The 18,075-nt window shown below is 41.1% G+C and overlaps 1 pseudogene; it reads left to right on the forward strand.

Moving 5' to 3' along the window:
- The first annotated feature begins 3,257 nt into the window (after positions 1 to 3,257).
- Positions 3,258 to 4,114, forward strand: LOC102496934 (40S ribosomal protein S7-like; annotated as a pseudogene).
- Positions 4,115 to 18,075: the final 13,961 nt, after the last annotated feature.

Here is an 18,075-nt window from a genome sequence, read left to right on the forward strand (position 1 = left end):
TTTTCCTTTTTTATTTTATTTATTTATTTATTTATTTTTGCTATAGGACATGTTCACTCACCGAACAGAGAGAGACAGACAAAGAGAGGGAAAGGGAGAAATCATCCCATTCTCTTCCACTCCCAGTGGGGAATGGCCATACTGCAATCCCTTCTTCTCCATTCTCCTCCTAAATTTGGGGCACGTATGCACATATGCCCAGTATGTTTTTCAAGTTGCCACATTCAGGACTCAAATTGTGGTTGACTATGTGGTTAGAAAGTGTGTGCTCACCAGAATGAGAGACAGACAGTGAGAGGGAAAGTGAAAAATCACCCCCAGAGGGGATGACCACACCACCAATCCCTTCTCCATTCTCTTCCTAGGGCCCTGGGCATGCACACACACAGCCTCAATATGAGTTTGAAGCCACCAGGTAGAGGACTTGAACTGTGGTCGGCCTTGTGAGACTCCAGCGATGTAACCATTATGTCATCTCCTGGCCCCAGCCAAATGCATTCTGAATAGATAAACCCTTTTGTTCAAGTTTTCAGCTAATATCCATTGTAAGCTTTGCACTGTCTTGACTTCAAACTCAGTAGGAAAAAAATAAAAATAAACAGACTCCTATATGGCCTGAAATGTCCTACATGGTCTGCCCCCTGCCTATCTTTCCAAACTCATCTCCTACTTTCCACTTTGATACACTAGGCTTTGTGCCAATTACATAAGAATAGAACCTATAGTTTCCTTCTATATGTCTCTCCCTTCATCTCTAAGAGATCAACATATCCTTAGATCTCCTAGTCACAGTTCAACAGCATTGGCAGCAATCTGTGCTAACCTTATCCAGGTTGAGTGACTCCCAGGAATTATACAGAGTTAGAGAAAACCTTTATATCACTACCTAACCTTCCTTTTGTTGGCCCCCTCCACGTGTATAACCTTCCTCTCCCTTATGAACCTGATCACCTGGAATGTGAAGCACCTAAATCTGGTCTCTTCGTATCATAATAGATCATTTGCTTATCCCACTATTCAGCTTATCTTTGGGTCCATCCCCAAAAACGCCGACCTTGGCAGTCAGAGGACAGAGCTCCTAAGTACATGAATCATTGTCGTCACTGGGCTGTTAAGACTACTTGTAAAATGTGTATCTCTGCGTTGGGTTGATCGTATTGATAAGATTGTACCTTCAATAATTCTATTTATTTATCAATTTTAGGGTTTATTTAACTAAAATTGAGAGGTTATAGTATTGTGAGTCTTACAAATTTTAAGGAATTTAGCACAATTCTGAAGGGGTTTCTTAAAAATCATTGCTTAAGAATAGTTTTAAAGCATATGAATCCTAAGGAATAGACTGTCTTAGATCAAACTCTTCAATACTCTCCACAGGGACTCATTTTACACACACAGCTTCTCAGAACCAAGGTAGAAGTCATATGTAATACCTTGATGGTTTTACCGTAGAGTGGCTATACCCCCTCCTTTTCTTCCATCTTATTAATGGAACAGCATCCTTAATGCTCAAGGACATACTAGATTAGCAACAAATGGGAAAAGAATAAGCAGGTCTACCACATTCCTTTACTGGAATAAAAACCATGCTCAATAACCTAACCATGAATTACCACAGCTGTAGTACAAATGGAAACGAAAGGTGAGCTGGCATGCAAGCAGAATATTAACTGGTGTTAATTGATTCCACTGTTCTTCAAGGTTTCTACATACATTTTAATTCCTTTCTTGAAAGATATTTAATAATTATTTTTAAATGCCAAAGGGCACATATGCTTGCGGGAAAGAAACAGAAAGAGAGAAAGAGAAAGCACTACCCAGGGTCACATGGTCATACCACAATCTCTCCTCTTCCATTTCACCATCCTGTCAGGATTTGGGGCAAACATGTACACATCATGCTTTTCAAGCCTGTAGAATTGGGATTTCAACCGTGTGGTTGGCCATGTGGGATTCGTTAACCACTGGTCTGTGGGGCTGACCCAGTAATGATTTTTAAACCATAGTCTAAGCCACCTAGACACTTAAATGTATTAAATGCAAATTTTTAACACATCGAAGACCTCTACTAACCAACTTTTGCTGCCTGATTAAATCATTTTATTTAAATCTCAGGCAGTAGCCTCTCATGATAGCCTCACTCATATTTCTATGCATATATAGTAATTTCTTTTAAGTACAGAGTTAATGTTATTTTTTCTCTCACCTTTATTGAGTTTGATTTATATACAATTCATCATTTTTAACTGGACAACTTAATATGTTTTGACAAATATACAGTCATGTTATCACATTAATCATGATATAAAACATTACTGTCTCCTTCCAAAGTTCCATGTGCCTTTTGCAGTCAATTCCCCACTCCTTCCCTCTGCCCTTACCAACCACTAATTTGCTTTTTATCACAATTTTATTTCTTCACTCCTAGAGACGGTGAGAGAGTAAGCATGTGCAACCTCAGCAAGGTTACAATCCACCCCCAGCCTCAGCCAACCCTGGATCATGGACACACTTGTGCCTGGTATGCTCAGGGACATCTCCAAATGAGAGCTTGGACTCCTTCCATGTGGATCAGTCAGCCTTAACACAGCATAGAAGTGTATCCCTATGCCACAGTCTAGTCTCTGCTTATTAATACTATTAATTTGCCTTTTCTGCCATTTCATATACATGAAATTATACAGGATGTAGTATTCTGTGTCTGACTTTCACTTCGTAAAATACTTTTTGTCATTCATGTTGTATTTATCAGTAGTTCATTCTTTTTAATGCTGAGTAGTATCACATTGTCTGGATACATCACTGTTAGTTTATCTATCCATCCATTGGAACTATCATGAATATTTGAGTATGTCTTTGAATGGACATATATTTTTATTTTTATTGAGTAATAAAATGCTCTTTCTAAAAATGCAATCTTTGTGGCCAGCAGGTGTTGTAGTACTGGATTCCCATATGGCTGACCTCAATTCAAGTCCTAGATGTGTAGCTTGAAAATCACACTGGTACATTTGCGTGCATGCCCAAAATCCCAGGAGAACAGAGGAGAAGGGATTGCAGTGTGGCCATGCCCCCTGGGGGGTGATTTCTCACTTTCCCTCTCACTGTCTCTCTGTCTCTCTCCAGCAAGTGCATATGCCCTATGGCACAAACCTTGAAAATAAAATACAATAAGCTCTTGCCTGGTGCCGCTGGGATTGACGAGCTCTCCCGAGAGCTGGTCCTCTTTCTCAGCAGGTGCTCATCAAGGAGCAGGCATGTTCATCTTCAGTGCCAAGATTGTGAAGCCCAGTGGTGAGAAGCCAGACGAGTTCGAGTTGGGCATCTCCCAGACTCTGCTGGAGCTGGAAATGAACTCTGACCAGAAGGTGCAGGTCAGGGAGCTGAACATCACCACAGTTAAGGAAATTGAAATGGGCAGTGGTCAGAAAGCTATCATAATCTTTGTTCCTGTCCCTCAACGGAAGTCGTTCCAGAAAATCTAAGTGCTGCTAGTAAGCAAACTGGAGAAAAAGTTCATCAGGAAGCACAAAATCTTTATTGCTCAGGGGAGAATTCTGCCTAAGCCAATTCAAAAAAGCCTTACGAGGGAACCAGCAGTTAGTGTAATAGCTGTGTCGCCGGACTCCCACGTACTCGACCGCGGTTCGTGTCCCGGACCCGGTGGCTTAAAACTCATGCCGGGCGCGTGTGCGTGCGTGCCCAAGATCCCGAGAGGAGAATGGAGGAGAAGGGATTGCGGCGTGACCATCCCCTCTGGGGGGTGATTTCTTGCTTTCTGTCTCTATGTCTGTCTGGCGAGCGCACGCGCCCTACAGTGAAAATCTCTCCAAAAAAAAAAAAAAAAAAAAAGCCTTACGAAAATTAAGCAAAAGCATCCCTGGAATCGAACTCTTAACAGTTGTGCATGACATGATCCTGAAGGACTTAGTCTTCCCCAGTGAAATTTGTGGGCCAGAGGATCCTCGTGAAGCTGGGCAGCACCTCACTCATCGAGGTTCATCTGGACAAAGCATGGCGGAACCTTGAGCACAGGTTGAAACTTTTTCTGGTATCTACAAGAAGCTCACAGGGCCAGGATGTTAATTTTGAATTCCCAGAGTTTCAGTTGTAAAGAAAAACTACTAAAGTATCCTAACAGTAAAAAAAAATAAAATAGAATGAAATAAAACTAAAATCCTATGCAGGTCCACATTTGTTTAAGAGAAAAAAAAACATTGTGCAAGTATTCTCTCCACAATACGGGTGCATCTGCTCTCATTAATGCATAATATGCAATTTTTGTGATAAGTGAATACATTAAAATGGAGCAGAGTAATGGAAATGTATTAAAAATCATTTTAGAACTGATTATACATTTTGGCTGTTTTTAATCTGATTCCTATGCTTATGTTTAAAAAGGTGAATATTTGTTAGATAGTGCCAGTGATTTGGCCTCAAAGTATTCCCGCTATAACTTTTTCTTAATATAAGCATAATTATAAGCATAATTGCCATACAATAAAGCCCATGTATTTATAGTATAAAATTGATAACTTTTGACATATGCATACACTCATGAATCTAGCACCACAACGAATATATAGATATCACTCCCAAAACTATGTCAATATTCCTGTAAAATTCTCCTCCGGTGCCTCTCCACAGTACCCAGGGAGTACTGCTCTGCCTTGAGTTTTATGCCTTCTAAGAGTTTTAGGTAAATGAGTCATCTCTGTACTCTTCTCAGGATTCTTTCACATTGCATAATTATGCTGAAATTGACCCATGCTACTGCGCATATCGATATTTCATTTCTTGGGACCAACATCTGGCATAATATAATGGTTATGTTGCTGGACTCCCACATAGTCATTGCAACTTCCACATAGTCAAGTCCTGGACCAGCAGCTTGAAACTCATGCCAGGAACCAGTGTGTGCATGCCAAAAATCATGAGAGGAGAATGAAGAAGGGATTGCAGCATGGCCATCCCACCTGGAGGGGTGCTTTCTCGCTTTCTGTCTCTCTGTGTCTCTGGAGAGTGCACTCACCCTAAAGCTAACATTTCTCTTAAAAAAAAAATATATATATATATACACACACACACACAAACACACACATATGTATATACATATATATGCACACACACATATATACATATATATATGTTTCATTTTTTTTATTGCTAAGAAATACTCCATTATGTGTATTTACCACAATTTGTTCATCCATTCACCTACTGATAGGCTTTTAATAATTTCCAGTTTGGGGCTATCATAATAAAGTTGCTATGAATATTGGTGTGAGGATCTTGGAGTGAACATATGCTTTGACATAAGAAATGCTTGTGAGCAGAATGACTGGGTCACACTTTAATATTTAACCTTTTATGAGCAGACTAAACTTTCCAAAGGTTTTAACCATTTTCTATTCCTACCCACACTGAAAGCTCCAGTTGTTCCACATCACCACTAACACTTGTTGTGGTGAAATGCTTATAAATTGTAACCATTCTAGTGGTTATGTGTTGTGGCTTAATTTATATTTCCCTAACAGAATTATGTTGATCACCTCTTCATGTGTTTACATGCCATTCATATATCTCGTTTAGTATGTGTTAAATCATTGCAGTTTATCCCTATGCCCCAGTCTGGCCCCTGCTTTTTAATACTGCTGATTTTCCTTTTCTGCAATTTCATATACATGAAATTATACAGGAAGTAGTATTCTTTGTCTAACTTTCACTTAGTAAAATATTGATTACATTTATTGCATTGCTATCTTATTAATGTCTTATTAATGAGTTGTAAGAACTCTTTATATATTGTAGCAATCATGATTGTCAGGGTTTTTTTATTTTCTATTTTTCTAGTTTTGCTCCAGGACATGTGCACTCACCAGAGACAGACAGAGAAGGAAAGTAAGAAATCACCTCCCAGGAAGATGGCCACACCACAGTCTTTTTTCTTTTATTCTCCTCTCAGTATTTGGGACATGCATGCACATATACTTGGCAATTTCAAGCTGCTATATATTCTTGATCTGTCCAATATGTGGAGATTGTTTCCTCTACTTCGGTTAGTTGTGTCTCTCCCTAGCCTGATGAGTTTTCTCACATGCCTATTCTGATAGTAGTTAGCTGAAGATTCAAGGGAAAACCCATTGCTTATTTTTAATGCTATCATTTGTGCTACTATCTGAATTCAAATACTCTGGTGTTTTGTTTTGTTTTGTTGTTTTGTTTTTGTTTGTTGTTGTTGTTGTCTTTAGCTTTTTGCCATAGAGTATGTGCACTTGTTGGAGAGAGACAGACAGAGGGAAGGTGAGAAATCACCCTTCAAGGGGGATGGTCATGCCACAATCCCTTCTCCATTCTCCTCCTGGGATTTTGAGCATGCGCGCATGGTGTGATTTTCAAGCTGCCAGATCTGGGACTTGAACTGCAGTTGACCATGTGGGAGTCTAGCATCTTAACCGCCACATCATCTCTTGGCTCCTCAAATTTTCAATTTTATGAACTCTAGCCTCACTGTCTTCTCTGACTCTCAGCTACATCTTTTTAATTTTTTTCTAGAGAGATTTTTGCTATAGGGAGCATGCACTCACCAGAGCAACAATGAGAGACAGAAAGACAGAAAGTGAGAAATCACCCCACAGAGGGGCGGTTCCTGTGGGGTCATTACAGCCACACTACAATCCCTTCTCCTCCATTCTCCTCTCAGGATTTTGAGCACACATGCACATCCACCCAGAGTGAGTTTTAAACTGCCGGATCCAGGACTTAAACCACAGTTGACTACGTGAGAGTCCAGTGACAGAACCGTTACGCCATATGTTGGTCCCTCTCGGCTACGTTTTTTCTTTTGTTTATTCATTTTATTGGGTTGATGGAAAGCTCATTATGTATTTTTCTGTTTTTCTATACAAAAGTGCATCATGACTTTTTAAGATGACCCAGTAGTTGTGCTATAGGGTGAGTGCATTCACCCATGGGAGAGAGAGGGGGGGGAGAGAGAAATGGAGGGAGAGAAGTGAAAAAGCACACACACACACACACACACACACACACATCCCCAGGGTAATGGCCATGCAACAATCCCTTCTACTCCATTTTCCTCCCGGGATTCTGGGCACACATTCACACATAATTTTCTTTTTCTTTTTAATTTATTTTATTTTGACCAGATCAAGACAGAGAGAGACAGAGAGAGATAGTGAAAGTGAGAAACCAAGCTGCTAGGCCTAGGACGCACACCGCAGATGGCCATGTGGGAGTCCAGTGTCCCCAACCACCCACCAGCCCCACAAATAAATTTCAAGTTGCCGGGTCTGGGACTTGAACTAACCACCTGCCAGCCCCACAAATAATTTTCAAGTTGCCAGGTCTGGAACTTGAACTACATAATTGGCCATATTAGATCCATCTGCCTTAACCACCATGCCACTGGATAGCCCTCAGCTACATCTTTTTAACTCAGAGAGACTACTGAATTTCTTCCGGATTCCCCCTCCCAGCATTGCAGCCTGGAAATTTGCTCCAAGTAATACAATGGGCTTATTGCAGGCTCACCCTGCTTGTTTCCCACCTCTCAGGGATCGCTGTTCTGCACAGCATGATGTCCAGGATCTAAAGCCATCGTTTCATATAGTTTGTATGGTTATTCCATCTTGGCTGAAGATTAAAGTCTCTTTTTGTTCTTTTTCAAATCTCTGTTGAAGATTATTCAGATTTAAAGAGAAGTGCTTAAAGAAAAAAACAGTTACTATTTTATTCTGTGTAACTCTATTGTTGTATTTATTTTACTATGATTTTCTCAGTGTATAGAATCAGAAACAAACTAATTGGTGGCTGATAAACTGTGACTTTTATCTATTATGTTTAATTTAAAAGTTTCTGTGTATCCCGGTAGCCTCATCATTCTTACTCAATTCTTTTATAAATCAATATCATAAAATTTGAAGTTAAAAAAGAAATGTACTCTTTGTGAAATTTTTAAGTGTAAAGAAGGTTCTGATGCAAAACAGCAAACACTATTTAGGCAAAATATACTGTGCTTTGAGTTGTTAGTACCTAAAATACCCATATGCTTTTTTTTTTAAGATACATCTTTGCTATAGGGCATGTGGGCTCACTGTAGAGACAGAGAGACAGGAAGTGAGAAATCAGCCCCCCAGGCAGTATAGCCAGGCCACGAACCTTACTTCTCCATTCTCCTCTCAGGATTTTAGGCATACATGCACACCCACCAGGTGTGAATTTTAAGCCACTGGGTCCAGGATTCAAACCATGGTCGACTACATGGGGGTCCAGTGAGGTAACCCCATATACTAACACCAAAGGTAAAATTATTTAAGCTTACTATCTTTCAAGTGCAAATATTCTTACATCCAGCTCTGTAGTTGGTGTTGAAGAGTTTTTGATGCCATCATTTCTGATTATTCCATAAATTCACATACTTAATTATATGAAGTGCAGAACATTCTTTCTACTAGTTTTAAAATATATATCTCTGAATTCTCTTGATCTTACGTAGGACTTTATTTTCTTGGTCTCCTATTTTAATCTTTCTGATATTTTTTTAAGGACAGGCCTAGACCACCAAGGACTTAATCTTTGTTAGAATTAACGCTTGGATCATACTCTACATGGTCTCTGTATCCACAAACATTGAAATTAACACCATGAAATTATATCCAGAGGTTGATTTATAGTGTCAATAAACTTGCTATCTTCAGGGAACTCCTGACTACAAAATCTTTATCTAATTAAATTAAGGAGTGAAAGCACAAAAGCCTTCCTAGTTCAGGTCACAACGAATGGGAAGGGGAAGGAAAAGAAGGGAGTCAGGCAAGTACTGTAAGAAAGAAAAGAAATTAAAAATTTAAGGAACATTTATGGCATATCTGGCTACAATATAGCATTCATATAAGGGGAGAAGAAGTAACATTAAGACCTAGACTACAAAGCTCAAAATTCCATCCATCAGTCGAAGAATGACTTTTGACAAGGAAGTTAATGTGCATATAAATTGTCTTAGAGAGTTCATTCTAGCCATGTAGACTGCATTGGAAGGAGGGGCACTAGGAGACTGCAGTCCAGACAGGAGATAAGGAAGACTTGAATTAGAGGATGGCAATGAGGGGAATGAGTGAGAAGGAAACACGCTACACAGGTAAACCCAAAAATTTGTTAATTGACTAATCATGAGGGAATAGGGAGACAGCAAGGGGCCAAAGTGACTTGAAAATTTTCAGGCTAAGTAAATTAGAAAATGCTCATAGAAAGTAAGGTATCTACCCAAAGGACAGAAGAATACTTAATCGGAAAAGTGCTTGCACATCGATGTTTATTGTGGCACTATTCACAATTTCTAAGTCATGGAAACAACCCAAATGCCCATGAACAGATGAATGGATAGAAAAACTGTGGCACATATACTCAATGGAATACTATTCAGCCATAAAAAAAAACTGGCATTTGACAGGAAGTAGATGAATATGGAAGATTTACTGCTGAGTGAAGCAAGCCAGGCTATGAAGGAGAGGCATTGTATGTCCCCACTTAATATATACTGAGTGTAAACACTCTGTGACTGAAACCAATTGACTAAAGGATATAGAAACACAGTATATAGATGTAAATACCAGATATAGTGTGTGTAAAAGAGGAGGGTCTGAGAAAGGAAATGTAGAAGAAAAATAGGGAGGCAAAGTATTAATGGCACAAAGAAATGTATAATTATCTGTTGAAGATATTTTGTAGTTTTATCAACTGTACTAGGAAGAAATGTTCACCTGTTGAAATATCCATTTTGTAAGCCAAATAATAATGTGATTGAATGTATAAAAGAAAATGAAATTTAAAAAAAGAAAGTAAATTGTAGAAGAGAGTAGAGTCATTAAAGAACATAGAGGAAACTGATCTGAAAGTAGAAAGACAACCAGTACTTTGCAACATCTAAATAAAATGGTAATAATTATTATTATAAATTGTATATTATACAGTTTATATGTATTATTAATTTTGTTCATCATTATAACTATCATGATTTTGACAAAGAAAAACAAAAGCCTTGATGAATAGTCAATAACACAAGAAGATATAGACATTAACAAGATTTGAATAGATACATGGCTGACTATAATTTGAGTCCCAGATCTGAGGTCTTGAAAATCACACCAGACAGATGCATATGTGTGCCCAAAATCCCATGAAAACAGAGGAGTAAGAATGAGGGGTGATCTCTCACTTTCCCTCTTACTGTCTCTGTCTCTCTGGCAAATGCAAAAGCCCTATGACTCCCCCCCAAAAAAAAACATTAAAAAAAGAGATGTGAATAGGAGCTGGACAGTGGTCCAGCAGTAAAACTTGATGTTCTGCAAGGCAGAGCCACATGTAAACATTACAAACATTACTGGTTTGTGTCAGGCAATCTCCCTGAGTATGTCCGACATGTATGTGCCCATGACCCAGGACTGGCTGAGGCTGGCAATGGATCTCAGCATCAAATCCCTTGTCAGGGGAGCCATCTCTGCTTATGTCTGTCATTACACTCATGGAGTAAATCAAACTTTTTAAAATTTGATAGGATTTTTTAAGAAACATGAACACAGAAAAGTAACCACTGCATTTATCAATAAGGTGATTATCAACATCGTTAGAGATGTAAGTAGAGACAAAAACCAGTGTACAAAAGAGTTGACAATAGGGGTTGGGGGTGTGTCGAGAGGTGAGAATTGCAGGCAGGAATCAATTTTTAAAATATGGCAGAGGAAGAAAGGGTGGGGGAGGAAAAATATTTGGACAGGATGGCCCCTTCAAAGAGTTATGAGTCATAAAAATTTTGCTACATTTTAGGAGTGAGTAGAAAAGAATCATGTATTTTATAAAGCAAGAATATTTGCCTCCAGGGAGTCAATGTTTTCTTTACAAATAAACCACAATAGGAGACCATTTTCATCTGTTGCCATAAGGAATAACACAGACTGGGTAATTTACAAAGAATAGAAGTTTATTTAGCTTGTGGCTTTGGAGGTCTAAGGTCAAGGGGCCACATTTGTGAGGGTCTTTTCATTGATGGGGTCAAGGTAGAGTCCTGGGCCAGTGCAGGGTGAAAGACAGGAGCCTACTGTTTGCTCTGGTTTCTCTTTCTCTTATAAAGGGACCAGGATTCAATCATGGAGGCCCACCCTGAGGCCTTTAACCATAATCACCTCCCAAAAGCCCCACGTCTTAGTGCATAGTTAAGTTTATACCATTGCAATAACATTAAATCTTGAATACATGAACTTTAGTGGGAATGGAGGAGCACATTCAAAGCACAGCAGAGACATAGCAGGCTCCCATATCCAGGAACACATATAGAGAGGTCTACACTGATGTGACATAAACCATATCCCAGTCATTTGAAGCTTTGGGGTACAGTGTTTCTGAGCCATTGGCCTTAAATATCCATCACCTCTTTTTTTTTTCTTTAAGAGAGGTTTTTGCTATAGGGTGCGTGCACTCGCCAGAGAAATGGAGAGAGACAGAGAGACAGAAAGCGAGAAATCACCCCCTAGGGGGGATGGTCACACCCCAATCCCTTCTCCTCCATTCTCCTCTCGGGATCTTGGGCACACACGCGCACACCCGCCCGGCATGAGTTTAAGCCACCGGGTCCGGGACACGAACCGCGGTCGACTACATGGAAGTCCAGCGACATAACCATTACGCTAACTGCTGGTCCCCCTCCATCACCTTCTTAAACCACACAAATAATGTCACAGATCTGTCATGTTTCAAGGTACTATTTTTCTTTGTAATTCCAATTTAACATTTTAATGTCTTTTTAAAAAAAAATAGATTCTATATAGAGTTATTTGACAACACCAGATCTTTAGAAGATGATATCCATCAAATTCCCTATATTAAGCCCAATGTCAGTGCAAACTTTAATCACAAAAATGGCCAGTTTGACTGACAGCACATCTGACATTCAGTGTTTGTGCATTTATGGGCTGAAAGGATTCATTCTCTCTAATTGCGCAGAAGTCAAAATGAAACTAGAAGAAAGTATAAAACACCCAAACTCATGCAGTTTACTGACTGGTCCTCGCCATTTCCTTAATAGAGGGTACTTGAAACCTGCCCTTCAGTTCATAATAACAGCCTGCCAAGGACTTCTAAAGCAGGCAGGAAGGAATGGGGGAGTGAGCTTGTGATCTGAGGAGGAGATACTGTATATTTGGAAAATTCCATTTAAATAACCCAGTTGTAACAAATCCCTTTCCCAGATCCCCATTCTAGAAGATTGAAAAGCAGTAATTAGAACGGGTGGGCGGAGAAAGCCAACTAAACACAGACTGACAGATAAGCCTACCAGAAGAGGCATCCCCTGAACTGCATTATTCCAGCAATAATGCCTTTATTTACATAGCAGAGTGGGTATATTGTGTTCAGCAAAGCTTTTCAGTAAGTAGAAACATGCTGCTAAAAGAATAGCCCACCATTGAACGGAACTTCTAATTTAAAGATACAAAAACCAGTGTGACAATTCTTTCTGTAATCCCCACAGAAAACAGTGAAATAGCTTTCTCCATGAGCCTTGCAAATCACAACCATAGCAACTTAACATGTGCGGTCCCATATGGGTTGACTTCTCATAAAAAGGCTAGGAACTTGGAAATCCACACTCTTACACTAAAAAGAAAGAAAAAAATCAGTTGTAGAATGCTTGTGTGTCAAAGTTAAATTTCAAAAATTCACAAATCAAGTTTAGGTAATAAACATATATATCCCTGAATCTTATTATACTGTTCATATGCGTGTTCTTAGAATTTTCTGACCTGTTCTATGCTCCTACAATGATCAAAGAGATTCACTGATTAAGAATAGTCAGTGCTGGGATTAGCAGTTAGTGTAATGGCTATGTCGTTGTACTCCCATGTAGTTGACCGCGGTTCACGTCCCAGACCCGGTGGCTTAAAACTCATGCCGGGCACGTGTGCATGTGTGCCCAAGATCCCGAGAGGAGAATGGAGGAGAAGGGATTGCGGCGTGGCCATCCCCCCTGGGGGGTGATTTCTCGCTTTCTGTCTCTCTGTCTCTTTCTGTCTGTCTGGCGAGTGCACGCACCCTATAGCAAAAACCTCTCCAAAAAAATAAAAGAGTAGTCAATGCAAGGGTGTGTGTATGTATGAGTTTTATTTGGGATTCTTTTTAACCTGATTCTCAACTGAAGAGTATTCACAAAAGCGAAATGTTACTGCTGTGAGCAAACACAGAGTAACACTGACACTGGTCATGGGAAAGCACTTCTTCCAGGGGTCTGCTACCAATTTGAAACACATACCCTGAACAAATCGAAAGTGCTGACGTGCCACTGAAGCCAAAAGTGTAAGACTGGGTCCTTGGTAATCCAACGTGTGCCCTTGATGAGTCTTGTTCTCTCTCTCTCTTTTATTTTTTATGATAGGGCACATGTGTTCACTGGAAATAGAGAGAGAGCAGGGAGGTGAGAAACTGCGTCCGCAGGGGAAATGGCCAGACCCGGTGGCTTAAAACTCATGCCGGGCACGTGTGCATGTGTGCCCAAGATCCCGAGAGGAGAATGGAGGAGAAGGGATTGCGGCGTGGCCATCCCCCCTGGGGGGTGATTTCTCGCTTTCTGTCTCTCTGTCTCTTTCTGTCTGTCTGGCGAGTGCACGCACCCTATAGCAAAAACCTCTCCAAAAAAATAAAAGAGTAGTCAATGCAAGGGTGTGTGTATGTATGAGTTTTATTTGGGATTCTTTTTAACCTGATTCTCAACTGAAGAGTATTCACAAAAGCGAAATGTTACTGCTGTGAGCAAACACAGAGTAACACTGACACTGGTCATGGGAAAGCACTTCTTCCAGGGGTCTGCTACCAATTTGAAACACATACCCTGAACAAATCGAAAGTGCTGACGTGCCACTGAAGCCAAAAGTGTAAGACTGGGTCCTTGGTAATCCAACGTGTGCCCTTGATGAGTCTTGTTCTCTCTCTCTCTTTTATTTTTTATGATAGGGCACATGTGTTCACTGGAAATAGAGAGAGAGCAGGGAGGTGAGAAACTGCGTCCGCAGGGGAAATGGCACACACCACAATTCCTTTGGCTCCCATCTCCTCTCAGGATTATGCGTGCGCTTCCACCTGTACCTGATACGTTTCTCAAGCCACCAGATCTGGGATTCAAACCAAGCAGTCAGCCACATGGGATCTGGCCACCTTAACTACTACCCCACCATCTGGCCCAGTGGCCATGGTTTTCTTATTTGTTAAATGAAAGATTGGGGACCAGCAATTGGCATAATAGCTATGTCACTGGACTCCCATGTAGTTGACCACGGTTTGAGTCCTGGACTCAGCAGCTTAAACTCATGTCAGGTGCGTGCGCGTGCTTGTCCAAGATCCCGAGAGGAGAATGGAGGAGAAGGGATTGTGGCGTGGCCATCCCCCCCTGGTGGTGACTTCTCACTTTTTGTCTCTCTGTCTCTTTCTGGTGAACGCATGTGCCCTATAGCTAAAACCTCTCCAAAAACACACAAAAAAATGAACAGATTGAACTATTATAGATAGGTTTGAAGCCTGGCTCTACCATTTAATCTCCATAATCTTGAACAAATTACTTAACTTCATTATGCTCAGTTTCCTCATCTGTCAAATGGAGGAGGGTAATAGCATGCACCTCATGAAATGAATGACTACACACAAAGCAGCTAAAACTGTGCTGGTCACATAGTAACTGCTCAAGAAGTGCTCTCTATGGTGATCAAAAGAAAACATCTACAGTACCTCCCAGTTCCCAGAACCTGTGTTGGTATGAAAACTGGGTGCTACATGTGCTATGATCACTTTACTTAGGAATTAAATATTAGAACCAAAAGGAAATCATTCTTTTTATAATAATAATTTATTTTATTTTATTATTATTATTCTTTAATTTGCTGCAGGGCATATGTGCTCATGAGAGAGACAGAGAAAGAGAGAAAGCAAGCTGCCAGATCTGGGACTCAACCGTGATCAGCCATGTGGAAGTCCAGTGCCTCAACCACCCGCCACCTGCTGGCCTAAAGTGTCTCCCTTATCTGCATCCCCATAAGGAATTACTGTTAGTACTGTCCTGTAAGTTTGTGGACACATTATGTAGATTAGTCTTTTTCCTGTGTTCCTATCTCTCTCTGTTTCTGTCTCTGTATATCATCCTTTGGCTTTTTAATGCTAGTGGTTGTACCATATACAGACCTTTATACTCTTATCAGTGTGCCTTGGAAATTTTTTAATGTCACATCTCATAAAAATCTGCCTCATTGCCAAGAACAGTTACGTAGAATTCTTACATGTAACATCTATGGTAAAACAAAACCTTTTCCTATTGATTGGGAAAGATCATTTCCCATCTTTTGCTACCATAGACAATGTCAAAAGAAATAACTTTGAATTACTATCTGTACTTATATTTGATAGTACATCTAGGATAAAATTTTTTTGAGAGGTTTTTGCTATAGGGCGCGTGCGCTCGCCAGACAGAAAGAGACAGGGAGACAGAAAGCGAGAAATCACCCCCCAGGGGGGATGGCCACGCCGCAATCCCTTCTCCTCCATTCTCCTCTCAGGATCTTGGGCACGCACGCACACGTGCCCGGCGTAAGTTTTAAGCCACTGGGTCCGGGACGCGAACCGTGGTCGACTACATGGGAGTCCAGCGACATAGCCATTACGCTAACTGCTGGTTCCCTAGGATAAATTCTTGAAACTAGAGTTCCTGGGTCAACGTTTTTTTGTTTTATTTCCTCATTTCTAATTTTTAATAATTTTTCATAATTTCCTTCCAAAGAAGTTGGTATGCTCATGCCAGCTTTGTGTGAAGGTGTCTGTTTTTATCATTTATTTTTTTCTGAGAGATTTCTATAAGGCATATGCATTTACTGGAGAGAAAGAGAGAGACAGAGACAGAGAGAGAAAATGAGAAGTCATCTCCCCCCACCACAAGGGTAAAGGTCACACCGCGACCTCCTTCTCCTCCATTCTCCTTTTGGGATCTTGGGCACATGTGCACACGTGCCGGCATGACACGAATAAATCATTCTAATGCAGTAATGCTTTGAAAATCTTTTGAGTCATCTTACTAGAAAGACCAAATAAACTAGAGTAATTGTAGGTATTTTTCAACCAATATCTTCTGATCAGAATAATCTTAACATAAAATTAGATGTTATTTCTAACATGGGAGAAAGTAATCTGTGTCACATTGCGGGCTTGTAGTTCTTCCTTATCATTCTATTTTTTTGTAGTTTCTGATTGTCAACTATCTTTTTGTGTTTAATTTTTTTTTTAAATTAATTGCCAGAGGATGTGTGTACTTACCAGAGAGAGAATCTAGAGTGGGGAGGAAGGAACATTCAAGGAGGCAGAGTCACATCACAATCCCTTCGCCTTCTCTCCATCCTATCAGGATTTGGGGCATGCGCAAACACACACACATACACACACGCGTGCGCACGCGCGCACGCACACACACACACACACACACACACACACAGTGTTTTTCAAACCAGCAGGGTGGGATTTGAATTGTAGTAGGTCATGTGGGATCCAGCTCCCTTAAGCACAAGGCAGAAGGCTGGCCCAGCTATCTCTTTTCTTAATGCTCATAATTTGGAACTCCAGAGCACGTAAAGAGAGTATAAAATATGTAGCACCTATAAATGATTATTAAAGATGAGGTCTTGGGAACCAGCAGTTAGCGTAATGGCTATGTCGCTGGACTCCCACGTAGTCGACCGCGGTTCGTGTCCCGGACCCGGTGGCTTAAAACTCACGCCGGGCGCGTGTGCGTGCGTGCCCAAGATCCCGAGAGGAGAATGGAGGAGAAGGGATTGCGGCGTGACCATCCCCCCTGGGGGGTGATTTCTCGCTTCCTGTCTCTGTCTCTATGTCTCTCTCTGTCTGTCTGGCAAGCGCACGTGCCCTACAGTGAAAATAAGCGCGCGTTGCCTACAGTGAAAAACTCTCCAAAAAAAAAAAAAAAAAGATGAGGTCTTCACTAAGAATGCCTATAGAGGAATAAGCGTAAAAACCTAATAACTAGGCTTCTTAAAAACCCTAACACTTGTAGAAAAGAAAATAACTCTGCATTTTTCAATTAATTCACACATTCTTGCCTTGATTATAGCTCTATCTATACCCATCTGAATAGAGATATATATATAGATAGATATAGCACACATCTGTATACAGATATGTATATACAGATATGTAGAAAGGGTTAAGCGCTTCTCTAAAAACCACGGCTCCATAAGGAGATACATGGTGCCATCCCCCTCAAAGAGCTTGCACTGTGAAAGATGAGCACACAAACAACAATTACAATAGAGTGTGATAAGAAGAAGTATTAGAAACATGTTTAATGTGGGAGTTCTCAGCACACATAGCTAAAACGCTGATACTTGGAGGCTGAGGCCACATGGGAGACTCTGGTTTGGTTCCCGACCCAAATTAAATAGGCCAGGTTTGGTGGCACATGCTGGTAGTTCTAGCTGGCTGGGAGGCTGTGGCAGGAGGCTCCAACATGGTGAGACCCCATCAAAAAATCTTTCTTTCTCAGGAACCAGCAGTTAGAGTAATGGCTATGTCTCTGGGCTCCCACGTAGTCGACCGCGGTTCGCGTCCCGGACCCGGTGGCTTAAAACTCACGCCGGGCGCGTGTGCGTGCGTGCCCAAGATCCCGAGAGGAGCGTGGAGGCGAAGGGATTGCGGCGTGACCATCCCCCCTGGGGGGTGATTTCTCGCTTTCTGTCTCTATGTCTCTCTCTGTCTGTCTGGCGAGCGCACGTGCCCTACAGTGAAAATCTCTCCAAAAAAAAAATCTTTCTTTCTCAGGAACCAGCAGTTAGCGTAATGGCTATGTCGCTGGACTCCCACGTAGTCGACCGCGGTTCGCGTCCCGGACCCGGTGGCTTAAAACTCACGCCGGGCGCGTGTGCGTGCGTGCCCAAGATCCCGAGAGGAGCGTGGAGGCGAAGGGATTGCGGCGTGACCATCCCCCCTGGGGGGTGATTTCTCGCTTTCTGTCTCTATGTCTCTCTC

Source organism: Tupaia chinensis, unplaced genomic scaffold (assembly GCF_000334495.1).
Source record: "Tupaia chinensis unplaced genomic scaffold, TupChi_1.0 Scaffold139871_1, whole genome shotgun sequence".
Classification (NCBI taxonomy): domain Eukaryota; kingdom Metazoa; phylum Chordata; class Mammalia; order Scandentia; family Tupaiidae; genus Tupaia; species Tupaia belangeri.